Source organism: Mytilus galloprovincialis, chromosome 8, assembly GCF_965363235.1.
Source record: "Mytilus galloprovincialis chromosome 8, xbMytGall1.hap1.1, whole genome shotgun sequence".
NCBI lineage: Eukaryota > Metazoa > Mollusca > Bivalvia > Mytilida > Mytilidae > Mytilus > Mytilus galloprovincialis.
Window position 1 is genome coordinate 8914283 of NC_134845.1, and position 12015 is coordinate 8926297.

A 12015-nucleotide genomic window follows, 5' to 3' on the forward strand; every position below is an offset into this window, starting at 1 on the left:
TGGAATGGAATGGAATGGAATTGAGCTATGTACAATACAGTAAATATTAGCAATTAGAATTAGACGGTAGACAAGCATATTTTGCCTATTGATTCTTTTTTGCATGCCTATTTGGTTATATTATAATGCACTAATTGTTTTGATACTGTTTAATTTTTAAATAAGACCCATATGTGAACCATTTATGCACTTTTAATATAAAGATCAGATTCACACAGGATCATACAGTTCGAGCTAACTATTTTATGTACAAGAGCTATTACTGAAGAAACGGTGATGCTTAGATAACCTCCCTTTGCTAGAATATGGGATGACGCAAAATGAACTATATCACTGTGCAAGAACGGAATAGCAAAGTGAATATATAAATCAAACTGTATTGGGATGATTTGGTAAACGTTTATCCAACTTACTGGATATTTTATGAAAGATTTTGCCATTTGTATAGATGAATTATACCTTTTCAAATAAAGTTGGGAGAATAATACACTAATTATAGATTTTTTGGCAACTTAAACGAACTAATCTTGTCAAATATACATCAAATTTTTGAATGTAAATTTGTTGCGTGCAATTGTTAAATAGTTAATGCGATGAGTGTCATTATAGCCTGAAATGAGATTTTGATTGATTAATTCAAACGCAATACTTCAAAATGCGAGTCTTAATTATTGTCGCAATAATAAAAACCTCGCATTAATTTCTGAATTTACAGACATCTGTACCGTCAGCGTACCGTGATCTGTTAAAGGTTTCTTTTAATAGTTAATTCCGGTGTCACTTTGTCTCTTTTAGAGAGTTGTCTCATTGGCAATCATGCCATATCTTCTTTTTTTATATAATAAAACAAAAACCTGAACGACTTTACATTATAAATTAAAATGCATCCTAGTCGTGATGGAGACAGAGTCAAATGAACAAATGGACTAGATGAAACTGAACGAAAAAAAGAAAGAAAACACCAATTTGATCTGATAGGGGTGAATTCTATTCTATTCTTTATTCAAACTCGAGTTTGGTTTGGAACCGTATCTATTGCGATTATTACCCAAGGACAGATATTACATATCTAAACTTCGATGCTCCAATTTGAAGTTACCTATTGAGACGGGTAGATGGGCGGGGATCGCGAGGGAAAATAGAATATGTACATTATGTAATGAGGGAATAGGGGATGAGTTTCATATATTGTTTACCTGTAAAAATGCTGATGTTTCTGCTCTTAGATCAAAGTTTGTACCAAATTACTATGTAATGAATCCAAGCAAGAAGAAATTCACTGGCTTGTTGTCTATATGTAACGTACAAGTTCAAAGGAAATTATCAATTTTCGTGAAGAAAATTATAAAATACTTAATCTAATTATACCAATTGTCTTTTAAAATATACTATGTATTTGTGTTTCGTTTGTCCTGTCTCGCTATATATTATTTTAAGATGGTTGTATATATTATTGTCCTCTTGTACACAAGTATGTGTCTGAGGTTATGAATAAAATCTTGAAATCTTGATACGAGAAAAGATTATATTTGCTTCGGCTTTTTCCATTTGCGCCAATCTGCACTTAATTAGCGCCTATTTTTTTATTTCTTTGCGCCAAATTTATTTTCTTCATTTGCACAAATTAACAGGTAAACACAAGTCATGAGGCATATAAGATGTATAGAATTTATTTATATAATAACAAAAATATTCCTTCTGGCCTTTTGCCACCTGCCACTTGCTCACACGTGACGGGGAGGAGGAGGGGGATTGAAAGCAGGACAAGTTTATTGCAAGTGTACATCACACTTGAAGTAGCACTTTATAAAATAAGATTGTAACTGTTTGACATAAAAAGCACATTTGCATATGCACAAATCTTTTTTAACTGAGTATTGTCATGCAACACTTCTGTTGAACTGCAACCTTGTGATATCTTCCCTACAATAAAGCATCCCCTTTTTTATCAAAATTTTTATAAGTTAAAGCCTGTTTTTTTCTTTATGGCATCGGTTCCATATATGAAAGTAAATGTTCGGGTACCAGAAGTGTGATTAAATTATGATACCCATGAGCTCAACATGTGTCTATACACACATTTATCTATATTGTAGCTTGTGTTCATTGAATTGCTGCGTTTGGTTAAACAAGTTTAATTTTATCATCTAAATTTATCAGACCTAACCTTTCGAATCAATTTGGCGCAAATTAAAAAATGTCAATGTGCGCAAATGAAAAAAAAATATGCTTTTTCAAAATTGGCGTAATTGTCATACGTACATTCACCGATCACATATTACTGGTTAGATTAAAAAATAATATATGATTTAGATTAAGAAGTACTTTAAGAAATTGATTGATTGTTGTTTGCCATCAGTACAGCCGCAAATATTTCAGACAAGTTCAGGGAGAAAACTAAATAATGAATACAATAGGGAATGTTACTGGTCAAATAAATGTCATCGGTCATTCAGAGTGAACTATAGATACGAAACTTTGGACTGTCGATTGAAAATAGTTTGTTTTGATAACAACCGCCGGTAGGTATAGACAAATACGGTTGATAGACGGTATATAGGAGCACTAAATTCTATGTTAACCACCGACAGTAGGTATAAAGAAATATTATTGAAAGACCGTATATAAAGGAGCACTATATTTTACGTTAACCACCGACGGTAGGTATAAAGAAATACTGTTAATAGACGGTATATAGGAGCACTATATTGTATGTTAACCACCGACGGTAGGTAAATTCAGATACTTCTGAGAGACGGTATATATGAGCACTATATGCGGACCATATAATACGTTATATTGACCATCGACGGTAGGTATAAATGAAAACTGTTGATAGACGGTTTATAGAAGCACTTTATTGTATGTTAACCACCGACAGTATGTATAGACACATAATTTTGATAGACAGCACTATATTTTACGTTAACCACCGACGGTAGGTATAGACAAATACTTTTGATATACAGTATATAGGAGTACTGTATTGCTTGTTAACCACCGATGGTAGGTATAAACAGGTACTGTTGATATACGGTATATAGGAGTACTATATGTCATGTTAACCACCGACGGTAGGTATAGACTAAATACTGTTGATAGACAGTATATAGGACTATATTGCATGTTAACCACCGACGATAGGTATAGACAAATACTGTTGATATACGGTATATAGGTGCACTGTATTGCATGTTAACCACCGACGGTGGGTATAGAAACAGGTTAGAAACAGTGTTGATAGACGGTATATAGGAGCACTATATTGCATGTTAACCACCGATGGTAGGTTTAGAATAATACTGATAATAGACGGTATATAGGTGCACTGTATTATATGTTAACCACCGACGGTAGGTAGAGAAAATAGTATTGATAGACGGTATATAGGAGTACTGTAATGCTTGTTAACCACCGATGGTAGGTATAGACAGGTACTGTTTATATACGGTATATAGGAGTACTGTATGGCATGTTAACCACCGACGGTAGGTACAGACAAATACTATTGATAGACGATATATAGGAGTACTGTATGGCATGTTAACCACCAACGGTAGGTATAGACAAATACTGTTGATAGACAGTATATAGGAGGACTATATTGCATGTTAATCACCGACGGTAGGTATAGACAAATACTGTTGATAGACGGTATATAGGAGCACTATATTGTATGTTAACTACCAACAGTAGGTATAGACTAAAACTCTTGATAGACGGTATATAGGAGCACTATATTGTATGTTAACCACCGACGGTAGGTATAGACAAATACTGTTGATAGACGGTATATACACATGTAGGAGCACTATATTGTATGTTAACTACCGACAGTAGATATAGACAAATACTGTTGATAGACGGTATATAGGAGCAATATATTGTATGTTAACTACCAACAGTATGTAAAGACTAAAACTCTTGATAGACGATATATGTAATAGCACTATATCGTATGTTAATCACCGACGGTAGGTATAGACAAATACTGGTGATAGACGGTATATAGGATCACTATATTGTATGTTAACTACCGACAGTAGGTATAGACAAATACTGGTGATAGACGGTATATAGGAGCACTATATTGTATGTTAACCACCGACGGTAGGTATAGACAAATACTGCTGATAGACGGTATATAGGAGCACTAAATTGTATGTTAACCACCGACGGTAGGTATAGACAAATACTGTTGATAGACGGTATATAGGTGCAATATATTGTATGTTACCTTCCGACAGTAGGTATAGACAAATACTGTTGATAGACGGTATATAGGAACACTATATTGTATGTTAACTACTGACAGTAGGTATAGACAAATACTGGTGATAGACAGTATATAGGAGCACTATATTGTATGTTAACTACCGACAGTAGGTATAGACTAATACTGTTGATAGACGGTATATAGGAGCACTACATTGTACGTTAACTACCAACAGTAGGTATAGACTAAAACTCTTGATAGACGGTATATAGGAGCACTATATTGTATGTTAACCACCGACGGTAGGTATAAAAAAAATACTGTTGATAGACGGTATATAGAAGCACTATATTGTATGTTAACTACCGACAGTAGGTATAGACACATACTGTTGATAGACGGTATATAGGAGCACTATATTGTATGTTAGCTACCAACAGTAGGTATAGACTAAAACTCTTGATAGACGGTATATATAATAGCACTATATCGTATGTTAATCATCGACGGTAGGTATAGACAAATACTGTTGATAGACGGTATATAGGAGCACTATATTGTATGTTAAATACCGACATTAGGTATAGACAAATACTGGTGATAGACGGTATATAGGAGCACTATATTGTATGTTAACTACCGATAGAAGGTATAGACAAATACTGTTGATAGACTGTATATAGGAGCACTATATTGTATGTTAACTACCGACGGTAGGTATAGACAAATACTGGTGATAGACGGTATATAGGAGCACTATATTGTATGTTAACTACCGACAGTAGGTATAGACAAATACTGTTGATAGACGGTAGATAGGAGCACTATATTGTATGTTAACCACCGACGGTAGGTATAGACAAATACTGTTAATAGACGGTATATAGGAGCACTATATTGTATGTTAATCACCGACGGTAGGTAAATTCAGATACTTCTGACAGACGGTATATATGAGCACTATATACGGACCATATAATACGTTATATTGACCATCGATGGTAGGTATAAATGAAAACTGTTGATAGACGGTTTATAGGAGCACTTTATTGTATGTTAACCACCGACGGTAGGTATAGACTAAATATTGTTGATAGACAGTATATAGGAGGACTATATTGCATGTTAACCACCGACGATAGGTATAGACAAATACTGTTGATATACGGTATATAGGTGCACTGTATTGCATGTTAACCACCGACGGTGGGTATAGAAACAGGTTAGAAACATAGTGTTGATAAGACGGTATATAGGAGCACTATATTGCATGTTAACCACCGATGGTAGGTTTAGAATAATACTGATAATAGACGGTATATAGGTGCACTGTATTATATGTTAACCACCGACGGTAGGTAGAGAAAAATAGTATTGATAGACGGTATATAGGAGTACTGTAATGCTTGTTAACCACCGATGGTAGGTATAGACAGGTACTGTTGATATACGGTATATAGGAGTACTGTATGGCATGTTAACCACCGACGGTAGGTACAGACAAATACTGTTGATAGACGATATATAGGAGTACTGTATGGCATGTTAACCACCAACGGTAGGTATAGACAAATACTGTTGATAGACAGTATATAGGAGGACTATATTGCATGTTAACCACCGACGGTAGGTATAGACAAATACTGTTGATAGACGGTATATAGGAGCACTATATTGTATGTTAACTACCAACAGTAGGTATAGACTAAAACTCTTGATAGACGGTATATAGGAGCACTATATTGTATGTTAACCATCGACGGTAGGTATAGACAAATACTGTTGATAGACTGTATATACACATGTAGGAGCACTATATTGTATGTTAACTACCGACAGTAGGTATAGACAAATACTGTTGATAGACGGTATATAGGAGCACTATATTGTATGTTAACTACCAACAGTAGGTACAGACTAAAACACTTGATAGACGATATATGTAATATCACTATATCGTATGTTAATCACCGACGGTAGGTATAGACAAATACTGGTGACAGACGGTATATAGGAGCACTATATTGTATGTTAATCACCGACAGTAGGTATAAACAAATACTGGTGATAGACGGTATATAGGGGCACTATATTGTATGTTAACCACCGACGGTAGGTATAGACTAAATATTGTTGATATACAGTATATAGGAGGACTATATTGCATGTTAACCACCGACGATAGGTATAGACAAATACTGTTGATATACGGTATATAGGTGCACTGTATTGCATGTTAACCACCGACGGTGGGTATAGAAACAGGTTAGAAACATAGTGTTGATAAGACGGTATATAGGAGCACTATATTGCATGTTAACCACCGATGGTAGGTTTAGAATAATACTGATAATAGACGGTATATAGGTGCACTGTATTATATGTTAACCACCGACGGTAGGTAGAGAAAAATAGTATTGATAGACGGTATATAGGGGTACTGTAATGCTTGTTAACCACCGATGGTAGGTATAGACAGGTACTGTTGATATACGGTATATAGGAGTACTGTATGGCATGTTAACCACCGACGGTAGGTACAGACAAATACTGTTGATAGACGATATATAGGAGTACTGTATGGCATGTTAACCACCAACGGTAGGTATAGACAAATACTGTTGATAGACAGTATATAGGAGGACTATATTGCATGTTAACCACCGACGGTAGGTATAGACAAATACTGTTGATAGACGGTATATAGGAGCACTATATTGTATGTTAACTACCAACAGTAGGTATAGACTAAAACTCTTGATAGACGGTATATAGGAGCACTATATTGTATGTTAACCATCGACGGTAGGTATAGACAAATACTGTTGATAGACGGTATATACACATGTAGGAGCACTATATTGTATGTTAACTACCGACAGTAGGTATAGACAAATACTGTTGATAGACGGTATATAGGAGCACTATATTGTATGTTAACTACCGACGGTAGGTATAGACAAATACTGCTGATAGATGGTATATAGGAGCACTATATTGTATGTTAACTACCGACGGTAGGTATAGACACATACTGTTGATAGACGGTATATAGGAACACTATATTGTATGTTAACTACCGACAGTAGGTATTAGACAAATACTGTTGATAGACGGTATATAGGAGCACTATATTGTATGTTAACTACCGACAGTAGGTATAGACAAATACTGTTGATAGACGGTATATAGGAGCACTATATTGTATGTTAACCACCGACGGTAGGTATAGACAAATACTGTTGATATACGGTAAATAGGAGTACTGTATTGCATGTTAACCACCGACGGTAGGTATAGATAAATAATGTTGGTAGACGGTATATAGGAGCACTATATCGCATGTAAACTACCGACGGTAGGTTTAGAAAAATACTGATAATAGACGGTATATAGGAGCATTATATTGCATGTTAACCACCAACGGTAGGTATAGACAAATACTGTTGATAGACGGTGTAAAGGAGTACTAATTCGTATGTTAACCACCGACGGTAGGTATAGACAAATACTGTTGATATACGGTGAATAGGAGTACTGTATTGCATGTTAACCACCGACGGTAGGTATAGATAGAATGAAATTCAAAACAGTGTGGCTGTGGCCATTGATTGACACATTAAATTCATCCATTGACTGGGACAATTTACATGAACGTTTGTCTGTAACGACCACTGTTAACGACGTACCTACGATAGACATTTAAACTGTGGGGTCACCAAAGGTTTCTTAACGCCTTTAATTATAAAATAATTCAAAAAATTAATCAGGAATAACCTTTATGTTTTGATTTACATAATTGATATAAATCAAAACATCGTGTTATTTCTGATTAGTTTTTCGAATTACTTTATTAAGTTGTTGAGAACCTTTGGTGACCCCATAGTTTAAGTGTCTTTAAAAAGTACATAGTGAGCAATGGTAGTTACATACAAACGTTCACCTTAATTGTCCCAGTCAATGGATGAAGTTAATGTGTCAATCAATGGCCACAGCCACACTGTTTTGAATTTCATTATAAATACTGTTTGTAGACGGTATATAGGAGCACTATATCGCATGTTAACTACCGAAGGTAGGTTTAGAAAAATACTGATAATAGACGGTATATAGGAGCATTATATTGCATGTTAACTACCGACAGTAGGTATAGACAAATAATGTTGATAGACGGTATATAGGAGCACTATATTGTATGTTAACATGCAATATAGTCCTCCTATATACTGTCTATCAACAGTATTTGTCTATACCTACCGTTGGTGGTTAACATGCCATACAGTACTCCTATATATCGTCTATCAACAGTATTTGTCTGTACCTACCGTCGGTGGTTAACATGCCATACAGTACTCCTATATACCGTATATAAACAGTACCTGTTTAATTAAACCATATTCTTTATGTGTTTGTCCGAAGTCGGGTGCATGGTGTTGTATAGATTGTTGTTATTATATAGGTTTTTTTTACGTTTATTGTTTTAGCATAGATCTGACCGATGGTTTTCTGTTTTGAATTGTTTTGTTATTTAAGTTTTCATATCTTCTTTTTTTAACATATACTCGTCTAATCTGATTAATATCTACATTTATCGATGTCGTAACTCGTTAACAATCAAAGATATTGGCATTATATGATTGGTGTCTCAGGTTGTTGCTGAAAAAGCCATACTTTTTACATCTTATTATATTATAATTATCTTAAAGTACTATTATAAAGATGTTTTTCCCCCGAGACTTGTTTGTAATATCGATATTGTGATGTTAGGAGTTTGTTAAACACCTTTAATTTCAACTTGACTGATATAGATATCATCATGACACTCAGTCTTATTGATTGTACTACACATTTGGTGAACTTATATTAATACTTAGTAAACAATAAAACTGATTATTATTGGTTTCATGTAAAGAATACTATTTTCTATCATTTTTGACACATTTTATATCCGTTACTATTTAGATGCAAAGAATGTTAAAATATTTGTCATCTTTGGTCTAAAAATAAACACTGCATGTGTTTAGATGCATGAAAATGTAGACAAAAATTTCTTATTACTTCTCTACATTAAGAACAAGTCACTCTACATATATGTTACCAGATACCATTTCGTCAAACTGAAAACTTTAAATGTCGTTACTCCTCTAAATTAGATCATTGTAGATTCATGCTAATGTCGTTACTCCTCTAAATTAGATCATTGTAGATTGATGCTATGATCATGTTATGCTTTGCATGGGCAGAAGTCAAAAGTCAACATGGTCAACTTGGTTTGTCAAATTTAGATCATTATCAAAACTACTGTTGACCCCCCACTTGAAATGTAATCAATTGTGTCCTCGACACATGAGTTTGGATATCTGTTGGTATATTCGTCTTTTCTTTTATAATATCTTAAGTGTTTAAACAACTTTTAAAATAACAAAAACTGATCACTCTTTTTTTTTTAATGTTTCAAGTGGTGAAGTCGGCAAATCCATCCTTTCGTTAATGTTACCCGAATGTGACCTACCAAATTAGACTTATTACCGATTTGTATTAACATGAGTAACACGACAGGTGCCTTATGCGGAGTAGGATCTGCTTAGAACCTTCTGGTGCAACTAAGATCACTCATACTCTTTGTTGGGTTCGTGTTGATCAGTATTTAGTTTGCTATGTTGTCTTTTGTGTACCCAGCTGTATCAGTGTGTATTGTCTGTTGGTCTAAGCAGGAACAGATATACTGTTCCCAGGTCTAAGTTTTCTAATTTAAATTTGCCATTGCGTTGTCAGTTAATTTTCGACTTCAATGAGTTTGAATGTCACTTTGGTATCTTTTGTCCTTCTTTGTTTCAACTTAATCATGTTAATGTTTCATCTCAAATTGTTTCATACACAAGAATGATTGACATTTATTTTTTTACATTAATCAGGACACGTGATATGTTATTGATAAATCGTATAAATAGTTATCATTGATTTAAACGGAAAACACTAAATACCCTGTTATTATTTGTAATATATCTCTTTTACCTTAAATGTGATAAAAAAAATCCACAGCAAGTGAACTTTTAGAAGGATTTCCAAATATAATTCTTCAAAAAAAAAAAAAAAAAATATTAAGTCAGCGTTTACTGTTGTCAATGGCCATTTGAAAATAGCATACACATTTTTTCTTTTCCTTCTATGTTTCTATAGTGGTTATTGTACCTTTGACTTTTAAAAAAATCATAACAATTTCATTTTTCGTCGCAGTTAATTTTTCCATAGCAGTTAAAGATTGAAAAATGATGAAACAATCTAATATCAAGAAATTTCTTTTTTAAATCAATGATTTCTGTTGTCAACTGCATTTTGAAATGCATACTCCAAACCTCCGTTCGACAGATGTCTTGTGTACAGTTTACAAATGAATCGACATAATAGAAAGGTTGACGTTATAAAAGTTTCTGCTTTGCCCACTTTCATTATTTAGAAATAAAAAGTTGTAATTGTTTTTGAAATTTTTATCGAATTTTAAGAGATTTGATACAAAAAAATGTATCAAAATGACGGTTTTTTTTTTATGAATTTGATATACCGTGGCCATGATATATTTCGATAAAAAAAATGAACAATAGAATAACACAGATACATTCAAAACCGAGGTTATGTCAATTTCTTAAACTTATGATGATTTTTTTTAAACTTGGGTTATCTCGCTTGGAAATTTCCAATATTCTTGAACATGATGTGATGAACGGTTATTGTCATGTCAAATCATCGAATCATGTCCATAAAAACCCTTAATTGGAAATAAAAGTCAATTTCATCTCTTTTGTAGAAAGTTTAGTCTTCAACAAAACCTTTTTATCTTTAAATGTTAATCGATATGGAGTATAGCCATTATAATTAGTTGTATATATGTGGTTATTATTTATAGTCGGCATGTTAGTAATTTTAGATTGATATACGTATGTTATTCTGAATTGATAATTAATAGAACCCACTTGGACTAAAATTACATAAAAGAAATTGACATAACCTCGGTTTTGAATGTATCTGTGTTATTCTATTGTTCATTTTTTTATCGAAATATATCATGGCCATGCACGGTATATCAAATTCATAAAAAAAAAATGAGTTGCCAAACCACTTTAGAACTGAAACATCTTTTACCCAATTCAAGAGTCTAATAAACTCATGGAATGGCAACTCATGCCATTGCAATGCATGTGCTTAGTTTTATTTATTTTATGTTACAGCTTGAAATATAATAGTGCTGCTTTTTGTGAATGTTTGCTTAGCTTTTTATAATTTGTGAATGCTGTGCTTTATTTTTTATGTTTGCTTTTAGTGCTTATTCTTATGCATGTATAGAATATAGTATTTAAATAGTGTAGCCTAAATGTGCATGAAATGTATGTTCTCTACTTACAATGTCTTTTATATTTTATGTTTTAATATTTGTATTGTGTATGTTTGTTATGTAAATGTATTCATTTGTCGGTTATAAAAGCTTATGTAACATGCCGACTATAAATAAAGCTTTGAATTGAATTGAATTGTGGTGACGTTTGTTAAAGTACAAAGATAAAAGTGAAATCCGGAAAGTTTTGCCCGTTACTAAACTAAAATTACTCATACCACGAACTGGATTTTGGGACAATCGGAACAACTCGGCCTTTCTGGTTGCACGAAGAAATAACTGCGTAGCGAGAATGGCCGAGTAGTTACGATTGGATTTTGGGATTCTGATCTTACATTGCTCTTGGAAAAAACTACAGACTGGTATCCAGTTGTAAACATCACACGTGCGAAAATCTCCTTGAAATTGA

The 12015-nt window shown here is 33.6% G+C and overlaps 1 protein-coding gene across 3 annotated transcripts in view; it reads left to right on the forward strand.

Moving 5' to 3' along the window:
* The first annotated feature begins 11917 nt into the window (after nt 1-11917).
* Nucleotides 11918-12015, forward strand: part of LOC143085003 (uncharacterized) — a 42837-nt gene continuing 42739 nt past the window's right edge. For 2 of the 3 annotated variants that reach the window (XM_076261122.1, XM_076261124.1), the window contains exon 1: nt 11918-12015. The gene's annotated coding sequence lies outside the window, so the exon portion shown is untranslated. The other variant, XM_076261125.1, reaches the window with a different exon arrangement.